The sequence below is a fragment of the Pogona vitticeps genome, chromosome 1 (genome assembly GCF_051106095.1).
Source record: "Pogona vitticeps strain Pit_001003342236 chromosome 1, PviZW2.1, whole genome shotgun sequence".
Taxonomy (NCBI): domain Eukaryota; kingdom Metazoa; phylum Chordata; class Lepidosauria; order Squamata; family Agamidae; genus Pogona; species Pogona vitticeps.
The window spans coordinates 253,088,430-253,110,226 of NC_135783.1; the positions used below are offsets into that span (position 1 = coordinate 253,088,430).

At 40.1% G+C, this 21,797-nt stretch overlaps 1 protein-coding gene across 3 annotated transcripts in view; it reads right to left on the minus strand.

Annotated features, from left to right (window-relative positions):
* Nucleotides 1-21,797, minus strand: part of SLC25A22 (solute carrier family 25 member 22) — an 88,027-nt gene that overhangs the window by 45,312 nt on the left and 20,918 nt on the right. The window contains exon 2 of one of the 3 annotated variants that reach the window (XM_020784137.3): nucleotides 10,094-10,180. The exons of the other annotated variants lie outside the window; for them this stretch is intronic. The gene's annotated coding sequence lies outside the window, so the exon portion shown is untranslated. The remainder of the gene's footprint in view (nucleotides 1-10,093; nucleotides 10,181-21,797) is intronic. 3 annotated transcript variants of the gene reach the window in all.

The following is a 21,797-nucleotide window of genomic DNA, read 5'->3' on the forward strand; positions in this document are numbered from 1 at the left end:
TAAAAATGTAAAGTTAGCATTATCTGTCAATATTCAGATTTTAACAAGGATACAAATGGCTTTCTTTTGTCTATTTTCTGTTATTACCTCTGAATAAATTTTAGAAATTAAAAGAAATAGTTGAGAAATTGACAGAAAACCACCATTTAATTTATAACAGAAGTTAAACCTATTCATGTTTTAACTTTTTAAGAGACAAGCATTTCCGAGCTATTTTTTTCCCCTGGTGCTTCCTAGGACACGTTGGCAAGCAGAAAGAATGGTTGAGAAATCACACTCGCCCACGAACCTTATGGGAACTTGCCATTTCACATCTCTGCCATGTTGCTGTGCTCGAACAACAGAAAGCTAGAGACAACATTTTGCAGTTTTAAAAGGGAAGCAGGAATTTCTGCAGAAATTCTTCATGAAACATACGGAAGGAAAATAAACAAGAGACAAAGGAAAAATAAAGCATCTTGTAAGGTAGCCTTCACTCTGGTGAATTTTCTAATAAACAACAGTACACGGCCACTGTAAAGAAGCAGCAAGAGTAAAAATGGAAGAATTCAAATGTGAACACATTTTATTGATCAGAAAATGGGTGACCGCAGCAAAGACAACACCCAATTTGACTTAATTTAGAGAATATTTTTATTGCCAGGAAGTCCCCAAAATATGAAGTACATTTAGGATGAGGCTTAATCATCCCTCAAGAAATGTCCATCTGAAGAACTGTGCATACTAGTCTGCATTCTCAGAGCAAGCTATGGAGGGAGGGGGTTACCTAAACCAGTTAATTATAAATGCTCCACTAAAGATTGAGCAAAGTTGACTAGACGCCACCCTGGCACAAATGCAACCCCTCTATCACAGCAGCTCCACTGGCTACTGATTCATTTCTGGGCACAATTAAAAGTACTGATTCTAACCTATCAAGCTCTTCGATTCAAGCTATCTCATGGACAGTTCCACCAGCTGAGCTTGTTCAGCTGTTAAAATAATCATGAGTGGCCTTTCTCTAGGTCCCACCTCCTTCATAGGTACATTTGGTAGGGACTCCGGAGAGGACCTTCTCTGTTGCTGCTCCTGGACTTTGGAACTCCCTCCCACAGGAGGCCAGACTGGGCCCATCTTTGCTGTCCTTCCACAAGCAGGCAAAGCTCTTTCTCTTCAGGCAAGCCTTCCCTTAATGACCGGCTGCCTGAGGGAAGTTTTTAAATGGAGTGTTGCCTTACTGCTTTGAATGTGTTTTTGTTATTGCTTTTGTTAACCATTTTTAGTGTGGAACTTGTTTGATCCTTTTTATAGTTGCATACTGTTTAGCTTTAAATATTTTCTTTTAATGATGTAAGCCACTTTGTTTTTTTTTTCCCCTAAGGAAAAAGGCATGGTGAAACTATTTTAAGCCGCCCCGAGAAGACTTTGTCTGGAGGGGCGGGGTATAAATTCAATAAAAGTTAAAAAAAGTAAAAGTTAAGTATAGAAAGAAATAATTTTTTAAAATGTGGCTTTCAGGTTACTACAGTGTCTCTCTCAGATATGGAATGCCAAAAGTAGCTCTCCTATGAAATGCCTCCAGGGAGATGATGGCTGGCTTCTGTGGTCCACTAGATACTGTGAAACATTTCAGCCCACAGGCAGTGACAGAAACAGAAGGAATGAAATGCAAGCCATTTCAAATGTTCAGTGCTGAACCACCTGCTCCCTTTCTTTCTGAAACCCTTTTGCTTTTCTTCTTCAGAAACCAAGAAGCAACTAATGAGAACCTAATCCTATCTGGTAGCTCAGGACCTCTCTTTTGCTTCCTGAGGAAGAGTAGTAAATGGCACCTCCTCACTCAAATAAAGATGTGCACCTTGTCCCCCAAACCAGTCAACTTCTTCTGAAAGAACAAATTCCAAATGGGGCACATGACTGGCTTTTTTTCACAATCCTTCACATTAAATTCATTTCATTTCCACTGCTTCTTGTGACAAATTACATTTTTATTAATTTTTTTGTCACAATAAAACTATCTGTGATTGTTTTCAATCTCAAATAAAACTTACTAAGTTCCCAGGTTTATTTTAAATGTCAAATTATGAACTAAATTCACGGACACAAGGGGGTTGGTTGGATGATGGTAAAGGAGAATTTTAGAGTTTATTTAAAAATTAAAAAGCGAATGTGATTGCAAAATGCTGGGGAATGACTTATTTAAATAATAAGGAAGTCAGGCATCTAGTTCTTGAGGTTATGCCAAACTGTATAGCTTTTCTGTCAGATTTCTGTGAGCAGAGATGTCAATATGCGATGCCCTGACGCAACACCCTGTCAAAGCTTTGCCACTCTGTCACAAAAGAGTGTTAATAGCCCAGGGGTGTTATTTCCTTGGGAACTCAGTGGCAGGCTGTTTCTCAAGAAGGAGGACAACAGGAATTCTTTACTCCTTACCTAAGACCTCAATTAAGGCATCTCTGTGAAAAGAGAGGTCAGTGCATGAACACAGAGTGAAGTTTTGAATAAATAATCATTTGACCATTACTAAAGCAGGTTCACTTACAACCCATAGAGGTGCCCCCTGTTTCTAGCACCATTGCTCTCCCAGACATGGAGGGTGATGAGTTCCCAAACTTAGGTCCTCAATTGTTCTTGGACTACAACTCCCCAAACCCTGGCTGGCACAGGTAATAGTGAAGGCTTCTAGGAATTTTAGTCCATGCGGACCAAAGGTTGGGAACTACTGGTCTAGAGGATGGAGCCTCTGCTATCTATAGAAGCTCTCTGCATGGGTCATGATAGTGATTTTCCAAAGCCCCAATTCATGTGGAGAGCCCCCAAAGAGAACAGAGACTCTCCTATTCAAATCCGCCACCTACCATGTGTAGCAGAGTGCCAGCATTGGAAACAGAGGGAAGCAAGGCTTCAGCATCCCCTTCTATGTAGACCAAGTGCACCTGTTTTAATAATTATTGAATATGGCTACAAAGGAGGGGGAACCAGGGAACTGAATTTCTCAGACTACATTGCTCAAACTTCTCACCACCCTCAGACAGGAGGTAGACAGAGGTAGAGACTGTGGGAAATATCTCTGAAATCTTGCCAAACCAGTTTTCAATGTTCCATGGTAACGCTTATTTCCATTCACCACAAGTAAGAAAATCCAGAACAAATTATGCAAAGTAGTCAAAAGATATCACAGGTTGACTGTTTTTTCTTGCTGAAAAATCTGGACACCCATCTTCTTCCACTTCTTTTTCTACCAGAGATGGTATGTCATCATGGCTTTTCAGTTTATAGACACAGAAGCTCTAAACTGTGATGTTGTGCTGCATACTAACCAACTTTCCAGGCCCCTACAGGTAATGTGTTTTTCTCCTTCTTGCACTTATTTTCCCATTTACATCTATCTTGACTGATCAGCTGTAATAACCCATACCATTCATTTCTCATTACAAGTTGAAATATTCTAGCTTTCTGCTTTTTGTGTGCTCTATAATATCTTGGATTTTATTAATTCATCTTAGTGCTTCATCTACCATCCTAATCCTGGACGCCCATCCTCTACCCGGGTTGGTAACTTTCTGAATCCACGGTCTAATTCCACTAGTTTATCTTATTCCCTTCTGTTTATGCCATATATTTTTCTACACTACCTTTTAGGAAAATTCCCTGACAAGGTCCATAAACATTCCCCATTCTGCCCTCCTCTCCAAATGTTCTTCTCTGTTTTTGGATTGCTTCAGAAAGATTTCCAGTACATGTGGGTAACATGACAGATTGAGTACAGAGCTTGCAATGTTACATTTTAAAAGGAACTTGTTGTGTCACTCATCACTTCTTCGCTGTCAGGCTGTCATTACCATTGCTCAGACCATGCAAGTAACTTGTTGCATATTGCATTATTAATGTATTGCCTTATCATTGCCAAGAAGCCATAAACCTACAGGGAAGTACTCTTTGAAAATACTTTCACTTTGGAAATATTTATGCAAAGACAAAACAAAATAATGTTTCCCTTGCCACTCAGAGCTGATAAGAGAATGACACAAACCTACAAAGAATCCTCTCAAAGTGCCACTAAAATGCCTTAGAATGCCCTTTAAATCTAAGGACTGAAAACAGTTAGATGCTGTATGTGTTACTTATTATGCCTAAAAAGTAATATTGTAACTATTGACTATATTACTTGTTACTCAAAAAGTAATTTGTTACATATATTTACATTACTTGTAACTAGTTATTTCCAAGCTCTGATTCAGTTCTCTTGCCAGAGCCCCCACTGGCTTAAAACACAGTTTACACCCCAGTACCAACTAGGTACAAACTTCATGCTCATATTCCTTCCCATATGCATTTGCATCCCCTGCAGATCCCAGCTCTTCTTAGCCTTCAGGTCAGAGATTTGCAAGACATAATAAAAGCTCAGTAAATTCAAGAGGCAAAACTTGAATTAACTGATTTAAAAGAGCAGCACTTCCTGCTTTCTCTGTAATCCACCCAAACTTTCTCTTGTTCCCCTTATATGATGATCTTTTAGCCCACGCAGGCCCTCCTAGTTCTCTGGGCTACTGTCTGAATATGGAGTGAGCTGAGACATCAACACCCAGATTGATACTGGTGCCCACAGACATTGTGGGTGCCAAGTGCACTAAGTTGGTTCGTTTCTTTTTTTCTTTTTTTTTTCTTTTGCCTGACACTCATCCCCCCTCCAAACAATGTCTACCATCTGTAATCAACCTTCCCAGAAGATGAGACAGGTTCCAAGGCAGAAGCCTAAAATGAGCACAGTCCACTTGGGTTGTATGACTGGAGGACAAATCCTTTAGGAAGGAACCAGAGGGGATCTGTTAAGCAATGGGAAACCACAACAGTCATGGTGGAGAGATCACAACTGATGTGCTAGCATAATGAAAGGGAGATATAGCTCTGAGAAATGCTCCTCATTTTGCATGTGGATATCCCTTAAGAAGTCTGCAGCCTCTACTGCCCTCTGAGCACACTCTGTGAGGCATGCCAGTACAACTCCCATTTTACAGATCAAGAAGGAGCATGTGTGATTATTTGATGGGCCTGACACAAAGCCTGAACACAAAACCTGAATGCTAGTCATAGTCGTTATTAATTGATTTCCATTTTTTTTACAAAGGAAAGGGATATTGTAATGGATGAACATCAGAACAAGAGTGGACGGAGAGAAATAACAATTAAATCCACAAATGTTGCTTTTTCTCAATTGAACAGATTTCACAGCAATGTTCTTTCCCCCTCACAATTATGTTTTTTTTTCCTCTTAGATGTGTCTATTCTCTGTTTTTCTTTAATTGGGCTGCTACAGGAACCATCTGTGCGTACCCATCTGCCTTAACAAAGACAGTTCTCCTTTACAAAGCCATCTTTGATTTACATTCTACCTGCAGATTTGGCCGGTTCTCCCCTCAGCAGCCCTCAATTCATTTCAAAAGAAAGGAACAAAGAGAATGTTCTAAGTCGTCCTGGAAAAGCCAATATTGCTGTTAGATGAGAAGCCTACCAGGGAAAGCAGCATGAAATTATACCTCAGTATTGTTTCCTTTTGTAGGACAGTACAGATAAGTTTTGTTCTGTACATGAGATAGGGATGGATCCTTCCTTCATGACTGGCCACTGATCCTTGGGGTTTCCAGCCACTCTACAGCAGGTGGATTAGCTGCTGATGTGATCCAGTCACAGGAAGCTGTTAACTCTTCTCTAGTACATATGCAACTATACATGGGCTGCAGTGCTTTAGGGTGGGACTACGCTTGCAAGACAAACTGGAGCATTTAGGCTTTGCTGTGGGCTTGATTCACAGACTATTTCAGAGTTGTATTCAGTTTAGGTGAACACAGTTTAGACACACAGTGTTCACACTGGCCCTCAATTTGATAGAATTTGATATGCGCTCACAGTCACACTTCCTTTGATATCACCCACCAAGTGATTCCTGGCTCTCTTTTCTTATCCTCTCCCCCCCCCCCCCCCGTGTTAAGGCGTTCTAGTGCTATGTATCAATGCAGTGTATCGATGCAGTAAAGTAATGTATCAATGCAGTAATAAGATGATCTAATGCTAAACTTGGTAGTTTGTTTTAAAACAATTTTTAAAAATACTTTGGGACAGCTAGGAAGAAAGACTGCAGGAGTGGGTGTTACTGCTGTCCTAAAACATCATGCCCTAGCTTCAGGCATCACCATAACACAACCCAGGGTCACATCCTCCTCCCTTTGCAGAATGAAACATATGGGGGAAAATCACTGGGATAGAAGCCTTCACTGGGATTCTATCAATTTTTCCTTCTATCCCAGTGATTTTCTATTGAAAATCACTGGGATAGAAGCAAGGCAAAAACAGACAAACCAGAAGCAAAGAGGGCCAGCCTGATTTACATTGGCCTTTGCATCATTGGAAAACACTTCAAATTCACCCATGCTAATTGCAGAGGAAATCCCTATTTGTCAATATAGTCTCAGCTTCAGTCATAAACTGAGAGCCTGAGGCAAAGGCAAAGTTTGTAAAAATCTGTGACAAACTCTCAAAGGTGGATTGACAGGCAGTAAGAAGTGTTTGGATAATGACTGAGAGAGCATTTCAAGTATTTCAGGTAGCCTACCAGTAATTTTCACAGCACCCTTTGACTATTCCAATAACAGAGGAAAGGGCCTGAAGCTGACAACTAGCAGTTTACTTAAAGGGCCACCTAGTGAGTTCGTAGTACCAAGAAAATAAGTTCAGCTGAGTTCAGCGGAAGCAACATGAGGTCTTCAGACTAATACCACACTTAATTTCAAAAATCCACTGCACGCCACCTGTTCAGGTCTCTGCAGGGGCAATTCACCCCTTCCCTAGCAATCTGTTAATAGTGGGGGGAAAGTGATAGCGGGGAGGATGGTGTGGGAAGAAGAAAGGGACAGCAGAGAAACAGGGAGAAAAAGAAAGAAAATGTTGGCAGACTGAGAAAGAAAGAAAAACAGGAGCTAAGGTGGTGCAGTGGACAGAGGAATGGACTAGGACTGAGAAGACATGAGTTTAAATCCTCACTTGACCACGGAAACTAACTGTGGGTAGCAAGGGTAAAATTATTCAAATATCCCCCACACCATGGAAATCATATGATGGTGACCATAAGTCAAAAATGATCTGATGGTATATAATGCACACAACCTACTTTGGACTGTGTCTTGTTCACTATTAGCATGTGATTCATGAGTTTACTCCCCAGGGAATGTTCAATTTAGCAATTAAGGCCAGAACCTGTAAATTTTAATTTGTATTAGCTTTAATGTTTTAGGGTTTGTTGTTGTTTGGTAATTATGGGACCTGTGTGACTTTGGGAGGATTGCACTTTTTGTAAATTTTGTAAGCTTGAACATTTGTAGCTATTTTAACATTTTTTTGTTTATTTTATATCAGGAATTCTAATTTGCAACATTTCTAATCTGTTTTATTGAAAGGTACCATATTACACTTCTTTTAAAAAAATGATGCCCCTAATCTGTTTCTCAAGTGGCTGTGGCTGTTGAGCAGGGACGAGGACTCAAGTCGTGGGACTCGCTATCACGTTGGACTTAAGTCACACTAGTGACTTGACTTGAACTTGACTCGTGATTCAAAGCCCAGCCAACCCTTCCCTTTTTTCTAGGGAAAAAAATCTTGTTTTATATAAGGAATTGGGACTTGGTACCAAAGACTCAGACCCAAAGGCTTGCCAACATCCCTGCCTTTGAGAGAGAGAAAGAGTTGTCCAGACCTGGTTTAACCATCATCCTACAGCGCGGCCATTTTACTGGCACAAAGAGAAGATGAGGAGATAAAGTTTTATCTCATATCATCTTTGTGAATACATCCCAGCAAAATCAAACCTGCCAAAAAATACTAATTGTTTTATGCCTATAGATTGTATTCCTTCCACAGCTGAGCAGATGCCACTCTGTTAGGTACAGAATTCTGCACAGCGAGTAAGTTCACACACAGTGATATCAGAAGATATAGAGCTGCAAACAGAACTCTTAAGCTTTTTTTAAAAAATTTTCTTCCTTGGAGACCAGTGTGGCAACAGCTGCTGGAATGTTTCCTTTATCAGGACTGCTGTGTGACGTTATGATGAGAGGCAGGCAAATCCAGCCTCTGTTCTCTGCCATAGGGCCTTTGATGCAAAAAGCACCATGAGTGTCAACCATGAGTATTCCAAGACCTCTTTGAAGCCTCAGTCAGATTTTCTTGGCACTGTAACAAAACAAATACTGTGCAGGGCTGAAATACCTGACCTATCACAATAAAAGTCACTGCTATGTTTTAAAATAATCTTTTATTAAACTAGGCATTAAAAGGCATAGCAGGCTCTCAAAACCACTGTGGTTCTGTTTAGCATAGTTGTTTCAGGGGTAAAAAAACCACAATTTTGCTAAGTCTGATTGCTACCTGGCTGGGTATACTTCTTTCAGAATAAATGGTTCTAAGACTGCAACATTAGTTAAAAATCACAGACAGACGTATGAATAAAACTTTATTCTGTTACACTACAATTTTGTATTGGCCTGATTATACACATACAGAAGCTCTCACTCGCTCCACTTGGTAAATTGTTTCACTGAATGAAGACATCTGAAGATTTTCTAGCTGAAAAGAGTTTACTGCCAACATTTTTCCACAAAAGAAATCACACTTTCCCCAATTAAGAAATATTAACTATATTATGCTATGCAGAACAAAGTTCCAGTCTACAATGCAATTAAATGTAATGAATAGCTGGACTATTGTTCATATAATGGGCTATCAATTTTATGTTTATTAGCATGGCTCAGGGGTAAATGTATGCCTACTACTTAGAAAGTAGAAGTGCAAAACAGCAAGTTATTGCTGAAAGGAAAGCATAGAGTACAGTACTTTGCATTTCTGAAAATGTTTCACAGCTAAAACCAATTTGGGAATGATTCCACTCCATTTCCCTTTCCAAAAATATAAAGAGCAAAAGAAGTGAAGAATCAATGCAATGCTTTGTGTATTTAGCCTTAATAGTGCTGCCATGTGAATAGACATGAATAAAGTTGTGCTGTTTATTATCCTATCTGTCTTCATGGGAAACTTTTGGCTGACTTCAATTAAGAAGAGAGCTGGGAGTCTCAGGAAATAACTTTATTAAGGTCTGGAAAAGTCAGCGAGAATCTCTAAGGGTGGCTAAAATTTCAACAAATATGTTGCCCAAATTACTGTTATTAAATTTGTTCTTCCTTTGCCCAAACTCGTCCCTGTCCTCTCCTCTGTTGTCTCCCTGACATTTGTTTTCAGACTGCGAGCTCCATGGGGCAGGGATCTGTCAGATCTGTTCTTCTTTAAATGTCACATACATAAATCTCTCCTTCTAACAAACACACAAACATTATGCTATTACCGACAGCTGTCCTAGCAGGTAATAAAAACAAAACAAAATTTCCAGCTCTACGTATTTTTAAATCCCATAAAACTGCAATTATAACCTTTTTTCTTTCACCCACATAAGCAAGTAAACATTCAGTACAGAAGGGCTTTTCCATAAGTGGAACTCTATGACAGAACAGTCCTATGTGCTGCACCAGGATTTCCCTTGCAGCTGTAACTTCAGTAAGTGATTTCTGATAAAGAGCGGTCAATGTCCTGATAAAGGCCTCCACCATGACCACAGCTACTCCCTCCCCCAGTGCATCTTTCCATTTTTTTCCCAGGACTCCAAGAATTTTCTAACCAAGTACTCATGGTACAAACCCTTACAAAGGACATTTTACCAGTGCTTGGAAACATCATTGTCTTCATCATAATCAGTCCTACTACTGCCCCCTGAATTGGTCAATCAGTGTGGCCAGTGGCCTCACAATGAACCTATAGTGTTGCAGGATTATATATCTAAGTATAAATATAAAAGTCACGGTCCAATGCTAATTTTATTTTATTTTTTAATAATTCAGGTTTAGTCTTCTGTGACAATATCTGCCAGGAAAACATCATCCTACTGGCACACACTTCCCACAACAATGGGGATCTTTAAATGCCCTTGACTGTTTCTTAATATCAAACACAATGGAAATATTATCCACTAATTCAAAATTCTACAGCCTCAACCATCCATTCTCTTTCCTACCTTCAATTATGTGAATATCCACGGCAGCCCTTGCGTCTTCACACTCCTCAGATTGTACATGCAAGAAGGCCAGCACCGAGGATTGTTCTAGGTCAACAAAATCACTGTACATCAGGGTAATGACTGACTTTTGTCCCTATCATATCACACAAAGTAGTTTATCAAAGAAATACAGTCTGATTTATAACAGCATGCACTTGAATATACTACAAATGATCTGTGTGCAAACAGTGAATATCTTTCTAAAAGAAGAAAAATAAATGAACAAGTTGCTAAGTCCAAGGTCTTTGCTCTGCATTCTGTCAACCTGGGCCATCACTAGTGTGTTGGTAAAAGATAAATCTAATCTTAAGCCTCCTATCACCAGGCAAGCTTGCTCCTGTTCCCTCTGATCAACTGCAAAGAAGTTTTACTACTTTGGTATATAATGAACCACAACAGCTCTCCTTGACAGATTTCTGCACCTTTCAAAATGTGCAAGGAATCAGCAAGGGAACACTGCACTCTTCCTCAACACTCCTCTTTTATGCTCTCTGCTTGTTAAGCTTTTTGTTTTAAAAAAAGAACCAAAGGGCAGTTAGATCAAGAAGCTACACCACTGGATGTAAGATGCAATCCCATGCAAAGAGTTTACTTCCAAGTCATTCCCATCGGGAGAAATCCTGTTGTGCAGTTTAGCATGTGCAATAATAATGATGTCATCAGGAGCGACAAAACTGCTACTGATTATAGGCTTTCTTTGATGATTTTGGGCTTTGGGTGACATGTACACAATGTGTAAAAGTCACATGCACTCCAAAATTGCAAAAGGAAGCCTTTCAACAGTGGCATTCTCCAACCACCAATAAATCATGACATCATTGCTACTGCTCAGGTGGAGCCACACAACAGGATTTCGTCCATTGTGTTTAATGTGAGTTACTCCCTAGGCATGTGTGTCTAGAGCTCCAGTTGTAATCACTAATTCAGCTGTAATGTATGTGATTTAAACAAGGAATATTAGTTTCCTTTTCCTTAAGATTCTTTTGATACCGCAAACAAGGTATTTCATTATAAGCAGTTGGTTTTACACACAGACCAAGAGTAAACAGTACATTTCTGAGGATTCTCACCATTTCAGCCAGAATTGACAATCCATGTCCTGCCACAGCCCTTGAGACTAAGAAACCCTTTCTGCATAGTATTTCACTTATCTTCCAGACCTTTCCTCATGGGACTTGAAAGTTTTGGTATTACTGTAGTTTCGTGGGAGTGGTTGGGAAGGTATTAAGAATTATCACAGGAAAAGGACTAAAGAGTTTCCTGGCTAGTGAAAACAATCTCTGAACCTAAGCTAAGTAGCAATATTTAAATCCTGGGCGCATGAACCTCTGTAAATAATAGACCTGTAATACCTGCTGTTACTTCTCGTACTTTCACGGCAAGGAAAAAAAAAACTGATGCCTGTACAGCCATACACTTTTACACTAATAAGATGCTTCCAGAAGTTTACAGAAGCAACCATACTGCTTAGGTGTCCAGCAGCCATTTCAGATAATTAGGTGTTCATGAATTATTAAGACTAGGTCAGTTTCTCAGCAAGCCCAGGAAACACTTTCTGTTAGCAAGCACATTAGAAGCTGAATATGATCAACAACTACACAGTTTGCTATCTGACATGTCATGGAAAATGATGGCATACAAAAGAAAGCAGCATTCCCAAATGTAGAAGTAACAGCCATCTTGGGATGTATTCATATTCACTTCATTATATAAATCCTGCCCTTCCTCCCTACCCTACCCCCCAAAAAAGGACTCAAAGAAGCATACAACAGCTGAAAAAAGTATACATATATTTAAAATCAAAATTAATTACAAATATTAATATTGAAATACAATTAAACTTAGAAAAGCATTAAAACATTAAAACAAATTTATAACATGTGATTAAAAATAGAATATGCTGCATCACCCACTAAAAACTCTAATCTTGCCAGGGCATTCATAACTCAACAGTCAGTTCACAAATCACATGGTTATCATCAAAATGAATTAGAAAATACACGAATAGGTGCACAAGGGGGAAAAAAGATTAATTGAACCCATGGGAAATGTTTCTTTTTCTTTCTTTTTTAAAGCTCTTACTCCCGCAAATTGGAATCCTCCAGATGAGTGGGATGATGTCTCCCACCATACCCAGCCAACACAACAAATTGATCATAATGTTTTAAGATAATGAAAACTATAGTCCAGAACATCTGGAGGGTATTAGCTTGGGAAAGGTTGCCCTTCTTCATGTAAACCCATAAAGGGATATAAGAGGAGAAACAATCCTGGAGAGAAACTGTACTGGCTTCTCAAAGCAAAAGCTCAGATAAGAAGGAATGCAACTTAGATAAATATCAAGAATCAGCAACTCAAGCCAAGTTGTCAGTATAAAGGCATGTTAGCAATCCACTCTCTGTGCCAGGCGAGTACACAACATACAGATTGGGCAAACAGAAACTATGTGTTCCACCTCTGCTCCAAATCTCAGAATTAAAAACACATTCTAGAAATGAAAGAAAATTGGCAAGTCCCAGATGCTAAACTCTCTTTATAATCACCCTAGCCAAAAACATGCAATGACTTGCAGGGGGACATGAATCCTTTCTGATCTACTCCTTTGACTATCCAGTAAATGTGGCCTCACCCAAGAAGTAAGCAGGAAAGAGTTTTGGGGCAAAGCTTACAGTGGATCTGTCCAGTCTAGATAGCTGCTATGTTTGTCCACCACAGTCAAGCAGAGACACTGAAGCTCTAGGAGGCATTTCATCAACATCTGACATACACTTTTCCAACCATGTAGTACAAGAGACTGCCCTGTTTATTACTTGCAGAGAAGAAATCACAACCATAGTAGTGACACTATAAAAAGATCAAGAGTAAAAGACATCACATCATGAATTATAAATGCAGAACACAAAGTAAATACACATTCAAACAAAACCTCATGCAGGGACTGCTGCCTGAGTATTTACAGACATAACCACAGAAGGGCGTAAGAATGTGATTACACTAGTGTTCATCCTTGCTTTCTTATAATTTTAATATCTGAAGGAAAGATTGGTTTGGATCATAAAAAGGAATCTCTATCATATCTTTTTCGTTTGACAATTCTTCCAGCCAAACAATCCTTCCACCCAAAACAAAACTCAATTAACAAAAAGGTTTATTTCAACAACTTGTGCTAAAGGCATTCCATTTTCATTCAAGCTCTAAAATGCCAGGAAACTCTGGCTGTTAATGACCATGTGATTAAATAACGGATCATTTAGGCAACATAGATACTGTATATGGCATCCTTTGCTGGGGATAATTTCAGATTCACTACTCTCTCACAGCCAGACAGCTGAACTGTTGACCAGATTTGTCTGTTCAGCAATAGAGACAACAAATAGAAATATTCAGGCAAGACCCTACTCAATTATCCACAGGATCTTCCTAGCCACACTTTTAAAAAGGTGACTCTTAAGTTCCTCTCTGGGGGTCTCCACTGTGGCCCACAATGTCCCTCTACTCACTTGAAGAAATTATTGGATTATCTTTAAAGCAAAGAAGTAATTACATTAGCAGGAGAAAAATGAGGGTGACTCAGCATTAGCTTCTCCCATGATTCCTTTTAAATAGAAGCACAGATGTCAAACTGTGTGAAGAACAGCACAATGGAACAGAACAGACTGCAAAATCTGTGGTTTGCTTGCTGGTGTAAACGAATACATTTTCAGATCCTTAACTACAAGAATCTAAATGCTTCCTCCTCTCCAGTATACTCGAGCCTGGATCGACACTTTGCATGGATCATCCCCTCCTCACTACCCACTACAACTGAGGACTGGGAGACGAAATTGTTCCTGAATCTTATCACTACTGCTTGTTTTCTGTGCAATAGGCAACAGTTCTCTTATCCAACTAGCTATATAAATCAATTTCTCAGGCTACCTAGCAACCAGTCTCTTGGCTGGCTGAATGCATGATCATGCATTTACAGAGGTCTCTAAAACACTTGGTTTTCCAGCCTGTTAAGCGACTAACAGAAGAACATATTAATTCTCACAGTTCCTTCAGGTCTCAGTTACAAGATCAGCCTTCCCTTCTGTAACCAAAGGCTTTCTTCTTGGCTGCCCCCCTCATCAAATGAAGACCTTTGAAGAAACACATTTCCTTAATTATTTCCTTTGCAATGAGAATATGTTGGTTTACTAAAGAGGCAATATTGTCCTATTAGATCCTACAAGAGATGCAAAATGCAGGTAATCTGGCAGATGCAAACTGAAGGATATTACTGTTGAAGGTCACAGCATGAGAAGGAGCTGCTCCTTATTCCTTATTCACTGGATTAAAGGTTTACCTACAAGACTAGACTGACGTAGTTGCACATCGGGGTGCCGTTTCAGTAGTGGTGATGATTCGGGATGGTACAGTTCACACCCAAGCTTCATTTCTAGCTGTTTCCAATATGTACTTGTTTTTTTTAAAGCACTCTGTTGTATGTGCTCCAGAAAAATAATTGGTTGTGATATGAAAGAAAGAGGTAATATTCTGTTCCCTCTAGATACATATCTGCTATTAACCCAATCTCTTCTCATTTGGGATTTGCAAGGTTGTCTGCCTAGAAAAAGGCAGCCAAATTAAGGACTTAAAGGCTGTCAATGACCAGATCTTGCTGGGGGAAGGGGAGATGAGGATGGCCACGAAAGGCAAGGAACCAGCTAAAGAATGTCAACCTCAAGATGTGAAGATTGGAAGATATCTGCATTGCCAGACAGAAACCATTTGACTACTTTACTAATGAAGTATCAAAAAACTTTCAACATGAGTAATTTACCAAGTCTAAAAATATCAACACTTTTTGGCTCTGTGTGGTATGTGGCTGTGTGTTTTAATCTTCATATTCTTTTACACAGTTTTATTATTAACCTTAACCTTCATCAATATTTAAGTGGGAAACAATTGCAATATAACTTGCATGTAGTAGGCATCCTTCAGTCTTGAGAGACTGTGGTAACGTGCTCTGAATATGATGCAAAAATACAGGCAAGCTGAGGTGTTTTTCCCCGTACAATCAGTCTTAGAAAGCTATGCTTCCTCTTACCATCTTTCAACCTATCTCATCTTAGAAACCATTAGGATTCTGAGAAGATCCAAGGGGCTATTGTAGATCTTGGCCAAATAATTTTGCATCCCCTTGTTCTCAAACTGTCCATTTTGTATCATTTGAAAATGCAGATAGAATGTAGGAATGTTCTCTTGTATCTTCTCCTCTCCCCCCCCCCCACCTACATGCACAAAATGAGTATGTCAGGGAGAACTATTCCAACACTGCTTTCTTTCTGCTACTATATTACAGTATTGGAGATGGGGGTTTTCGTATACGAATATCCCTGCACAGGTGGAGATAACGAGGGTCTGGCCCCATAGGGCCAGACGGTCCACTCACTAATGCACTAATGGCACAGGATCCACGCTGCTGTCCTATCGCTCTGGAGATGGCGATCGCCGAGCCACTCCTGGCAGGAGGCGGGATGGCAAGCCTCTCTGCCAGGTCGAAGAGTGGCTCGGCGATCGTGATCTCTGGAGCAACAGGATGGCAGCACAGACCCCACAGCATTAGTGCATCGGTGAGTGGACCGTCTGGCCCCCTGGGGTGGGACCCTCATTATCTCTACCTGTGCAGGGTACAAATACCCCCATCTCTATACAGTATGTCCAGGTTTTGTACATGTTTGCTTTTTAATAATGAAAGAACATTCAAACACACGTTCTCTCACAGTACAACTACATAGCTCTTGTCTTTCCAACAAAAGTTAACATTAAACAAACAAACAAGTAAGTAAGTAAGTTTATTTAATGGCTTCATCAAAATGAACATTTTTTCACTTATGCAACACTCATCATCTGGCAAAACAGGAAAGCAGCCAGTTTCCTCAGTAAGAGAGAGCACAGAAGTTGTTACAAATAAAAATATTTTTTAGCTATTTCCAAGAAATAGGAACCTGATTTGCAAGATGTTTTTCTGCTTCCAAACACACAGACTAAATTGACTGAATAGATCAATGAGAGGACCCAAGACAGAGTTCAAATATACATTGGCCTCTGAAGCAATAAGCTGAACTGAGTTGTATTAGTTAGATGGTATATCACCCTAATTCAGTCAGTACCATGGAGACAGACAAAGACAAGAAGTGGTGTCTGAATAGATAAACACGGTATTTTAAAGTGCTCAACTCAGGATATGTGTATGAAACAGAGATGCCTTTGGGCTCCACTCCAGGTAGCAAAGTATCTTGATCCAATACTGCTTTCAAAGATATAATGCAGGTCTTTTAAGACAGATACTAAAGCAGAAAAATAACCATCTGCTCTTGACTACTTGGACAAATACTAATACACTCCATTAAAAAAAAAACAAAGTAAAGTTTTGCATGGGAAATGGGGAACCGTGAGAACCTAGACAACATTGGCCTGTGGCTAATGCAGTCCAAGATTATTGAAGAAACACTGAAAAGTGGCTCAAGAAGAGCACTTGAAGACAGAAAGGGGAGGGAGGAAGAGGATCACCATGTTCCAGTTCATTACTTTGTGGGAGTATGGTTAAGCTGTGGCTGCATTCTGTGGGGATGAAAGATCCCATTCATTCTCTGACAGTAACAAAATACGGATCCTGTTCAAAATTGGCTGCCTCACTGGCAAGAAAAAAATTCCAAATCCCTGCCTGGGAGAAAAAGCCTCCATTTCAACAATGAATCTTGGATTGCTTGATCAGCAACAGCTTGTAGCATCCTTAAGAGAACTGTTGATTGGGAGTACAGTATATGTGCCACCCCTGGGGCTTTTGAGATGAAGCAGTGATTTAAACAAAAATGTATGCTTCCTCCTGTTGCTGATGATGTAACGTTCAGTCCTTATTTTGTTAAGTCATGAAAGACAAGAACACGAGAAGCCAGTGGTCAGGACTGAGTATCTGAAAACAAACTACAGCGGAAATTAAAGGGACTAGAAGAGCCTTTACTTTGGCAAGGTGTTTGGCCCTCCCCTCTCTTGTACTAGAAGGGAAGTATAAAAATACAGTACTCCTTTTGCTGAAAGGTTGTGCTCCTGCCACCTGAGGGAGATCGAGACCATACAGCATATGTTCTTCACCTACCCATTGTATGAAGCAGTGCGAAAAGAGACTATAACCCCCTTAATAGACAGATTCCCAGGACGTTCGGAGGGAAATAGGCTTGAGTTCCTTCTCTCAGATGTTGATGTGCAGATCACCTGTTGGGCTGCGAAGTTCTGTGCAGCAATACTTCGACTGCGGAAGTTAAATACCAATTAGATGGCAGTTCCCAGTTGTATGTATGCCAACATGTTCTAATGGAATATTGAAACTCAGAAATTTTAATGTTTTATAAGGTTTTATACTTACATGACTGGTCTAAGGACCGTAAATAAACTATTATTATTATTAAGCTACAGTGGTGCCTCACTTAACGATTACCTCGTTAAATGACAAATCTGCTTTACAATGAAGTTTTTGCTATCGCAAAACGATGTTCCTATGGGGAAAATTCGCTTGAAGATGATCGGTTCCCTGCTTCGGGAACCAATTTTTTGCTAGACGACGATTCTAAAACAGCTGATTGGCTGCTCTAAAAATGGCCGCCCGCTGTGCAAAATGGCTCCCCGCTGTTTTTAGCACGGATTCATCACTTTACAGGCACAGGAAAATGGCCGCCCTATGAAGGATCTTCACAAAAAGAGCAGGTATTTCACCCATTGGAATGCACTAAATGGTTTTCAATGCATTTCAATGGGTTTTTAAAATTTGCTTGACGATGATTTCGCTTAACAGCAATTTGAACGGAACGGATTATCGTCGTCAAGCGAGGCACCACTGTAATTGGAAGGCTTCCACAGCAAGCTCATACTCCTGGTCACAACAAGGCTATTTCTCAGAGATATGGACATCACACATTCAGCATCTGGAAACTGAATTGACTTGTAGAACCGAAGTATACTGGCAGTGTCTCACATTTGCTTATTTATTACAGTTTGCTGATACTGGAATAGTGACTTCTCTGGACAGCTACTGGCAGCATCCCCCACCAGGCACAATAATAATTCAGAGAGGTATGCAGCAAACAAGCTCTCTCTATGCCTCCTTTTTTAACCAGCTCCTCCTGCCCCCTTGTTTCCAGCTCCTCCTGCTCACTCCCTCTCTAAACAGATTCAACCAAGCTCAAGATGATACAGCAGAGGCATTCTAATGGCTCTAGGGCAAGAACTGTAGACCACCTACATAAAGGGAGATCTTAAGAAGCCACACATTTTCTCAGATCCCCTGCTTCACTCCACCTGCACACTGTCTCTTCTTCCACTAAAGAAAGAGGAAAGTTTCATGAAATTCCAGGTTAACAGAAACCAACATTTAGCCAAATTTGTTTTTTAGCAGGTACCCAGGATTCACCTATTTCATTGATCTCACTCTCTACCCCCCTCTCTCTTTTGGTCCTGTGATTGTGATATTTGTTCATATTTTAAATTATGATTACATATTTTAAATTTCTGGAAACTTCTAATTATTTATCTTGGTCAACAGTACTTTTTGCTTTTCCCCAAAAAAGGCACTGTTCGATTTCTTGAGCATTTTGATACGAAAGTATTTAAAATTTTAAAATATTCTGAAATAAAGACAGATACATCATTAATTCCATAGGTTGCGACCCCACTGTAATATATTTAGCCCAGGAAATAATCTACAGCAGGGGGTCCCCAACCTTTTTAACACCAGGGACCAGTTTAGTTAAGAACTAGGGGGGGTGGCAAGCATCCGTGCATGTGTGCAGGGGTGCAGAGGAGTGTGGGTGTGCATGCGTGCAGGTGGGCGGAAGTGTGCGCACATACGCACGTCTTCCTTCAACCCACGAAGATCTGTCTCGGTGGCCCGGTCCTTCAAAGGCCACAGACTGGTACGCATCCGCGGCCCGGGGGTTGGGGACCCCTGATCTACATTACCAAAACTGAGCTCATTGTTTCTTTCACAGAAAGCCTCCATTACAATGAACTCATTTGTGGGGCAGTCTTGGTTTGCTGCTACTGTTAAATAACTGTGACTCCGAAGCCTTAGTGGATCTGAACATCAAACACACCTGGCATCCAAGCTGTCCAGAGATCTAACAATGGACCCTGATCTACCCTCTGCCAACCTAAGAGTTAACCCAAACAGCGTGCCAAAGTGCTATTCCTTGACTCTGACTGATTCTGAGCTTCAAGACTGCTCTCTCTTCTGGCAGTTATGCATCATGTGATGAGCCAGAGTTTTTAAAAAAAGAGCAGAAGAGTTCTAACAAACATAAAGTGCACATATCCTACAGCAGCAGACCCTTACCATGATATGGGCATCATCTCCCCTATTCAGAATATCTTCTGCCCTCAAACCAGCTTTAAAAGGGTATTAAAAATTGCTTTTAAAAAAATCAGTAAGCGCTGCAGGTTTTTAGTGTTTCATGACTAGAACAAGAACTGATACAAGGCATGTACAAGCATACTTAACCCACAGGGCTATCAACAAGAATATTTTTTAAAAAAACTACTCACTCACACAAAGGTTAGGCACTGTCTCTGCTTGTTCAAGTCTTCTTTCTTGTATCACATGAGCAAACGCAACAAATGTATGGCCAGAAACTCAACGTTGTATTATATGTGTCCCAATTAAACCTCTGTTCTGTATCAACTGCAGGTTTGGATCACAGTATAAAATACAGACAGGAAATCATTATTTGGAAGTCTACAGAGTTAAAGACAGCTACCAGCAACATCCTGCTGGTCATTAAACATTTACTCTCAGAAGTGTAACTATAAATACGACCCAGTACTGAAAAATTCAGGTCATGAAAAGCGTCATCTGAACATCTTTAGGCCATAAATAAACCAGTCTTCCCAGACCTTCTGCCCTCCAGATAATCAAGAATAAGGATATGTCAATGGAGACAAAAATTAAGACCATCTACATTCTTGTATTTCCAATTACCATATACGGATGTGACCGATAGTAAAGAAAGCTTACAGGAAAAATTGATTTGTTTGAAATGTGGTGCCAGAGGAGAGCTCTATGGATAACCTGGACTGCCAGAAAGACAAACAAGTGGGTCTTAGATCAAATCATTATCTCAGGAGGCAAAAAATGATGAAACTGAGGATGTCCTACTTGGAGCACATCACGAGAAGGCAGGATTCTCTTAAAAAAACAATAATGCTGGGAAAGGTGGAAGGCAGCAGGAAAATAGGAAGACCAAATGCAATATGGACTGATTTCCTAAACGAACCCATAGGCTTGACTTTGCAAGATCTGAGCAGAGCTGTTGAGGACAGGACATTTTAGAGATCACTAATTCACAGCGTCGCCATAATTTGGAGGCAACTTGATGGCATATAACAACAACAACATTACAAACAGCGATCATGGGAGTATCTTTTGTAATGGTAATGTTCTCATATTTCACAGCAGAGTAGACAAAAGTATTGCTAGTAATTACTATGTTGAATGGTCATGTAAAAGACTCCCGAGCGATAACACCATCTGTGTCATAAAGTCTGCCAATAATAAATTCTTTATAGGACAAGAATTTGGACATTTAGAGTTCTAAAATGCATTTCCTTCAGTAGTCACAATGGGATGTTGCTCACATTCAGAGCTAAAGTGTGGTTTAGTATTACATGAATAAACACACACACACACACACACACACAAACCTTAAGCTTGTGCACTCCATTCAATTTTCTCCTCTTATGCAGCCATGATGAAACTAGAACTCTTCTCTTCATTCATGTAAGCTAGCAGTGGGAAACCTTAGATTCACTAGTGTTTTTAGACTGCATTTCTACAACCCTTCAACAGTGGCTGTGCTGTGCTTATGAGATCTGGAAGGCAACAAACATTCCCAGATGTATTTATTGCTAAACCACTATTTAGTATAATGTCCAAAGCAGCCGAACAGGTGCAGCTTCTTAGCTCAGGTTTGAATCTGCCATATTGTAGCCTTTCTCAAATACAGAATGTTAGACTACAACTGCCACACAAAATGGCCACTGACCACGGAGAGTAGTAGCATCTTGCATGACGGAATATTATTCATTCATTCATTCAAAATATTTTTACCCCACCTTTATTTTTTAAAATGACCCAAGGCAGCTTATATCATTAAGACAGCACTTAACACTAACAACTGTGAGTATACAAATACAAATGGATCTAACAAATACCATAACAAAAAAATTAGCAACACCAAAACACATTCAAAGCAGTAAGGTATAAGAATCCATTTAAAACCCCCACTAAAAGCAGCCAGTCACTCAGGTCTTTGCCTGCTTGTGGAAGGACAGCAAAGATGGGGTCAGTTTGGCTTCCTGGAAGCCGCAACAGAGAAGGCCCTCTCCAGTGTTCCCACCAAACACACCTGTGAAGGTGGCAGGACCGAGAGAAAGCCATCTCCTGTTTATTTTAACACTCAATCAGACTCAAAAATTAAAATAATACATATCTCCAGGTGCCGCTCCAACGTCTGGACAGCAGCCATTGTAGAGGTGGAAAAGAGAGACAGAATTGAGTATCATCACCAAAGAGATTGTACTGCATTGCAAATTTCCAGATGACCTCCTCTAGTGGCTTCACATAGACGTTAAAGAGCATTGGGAAGAC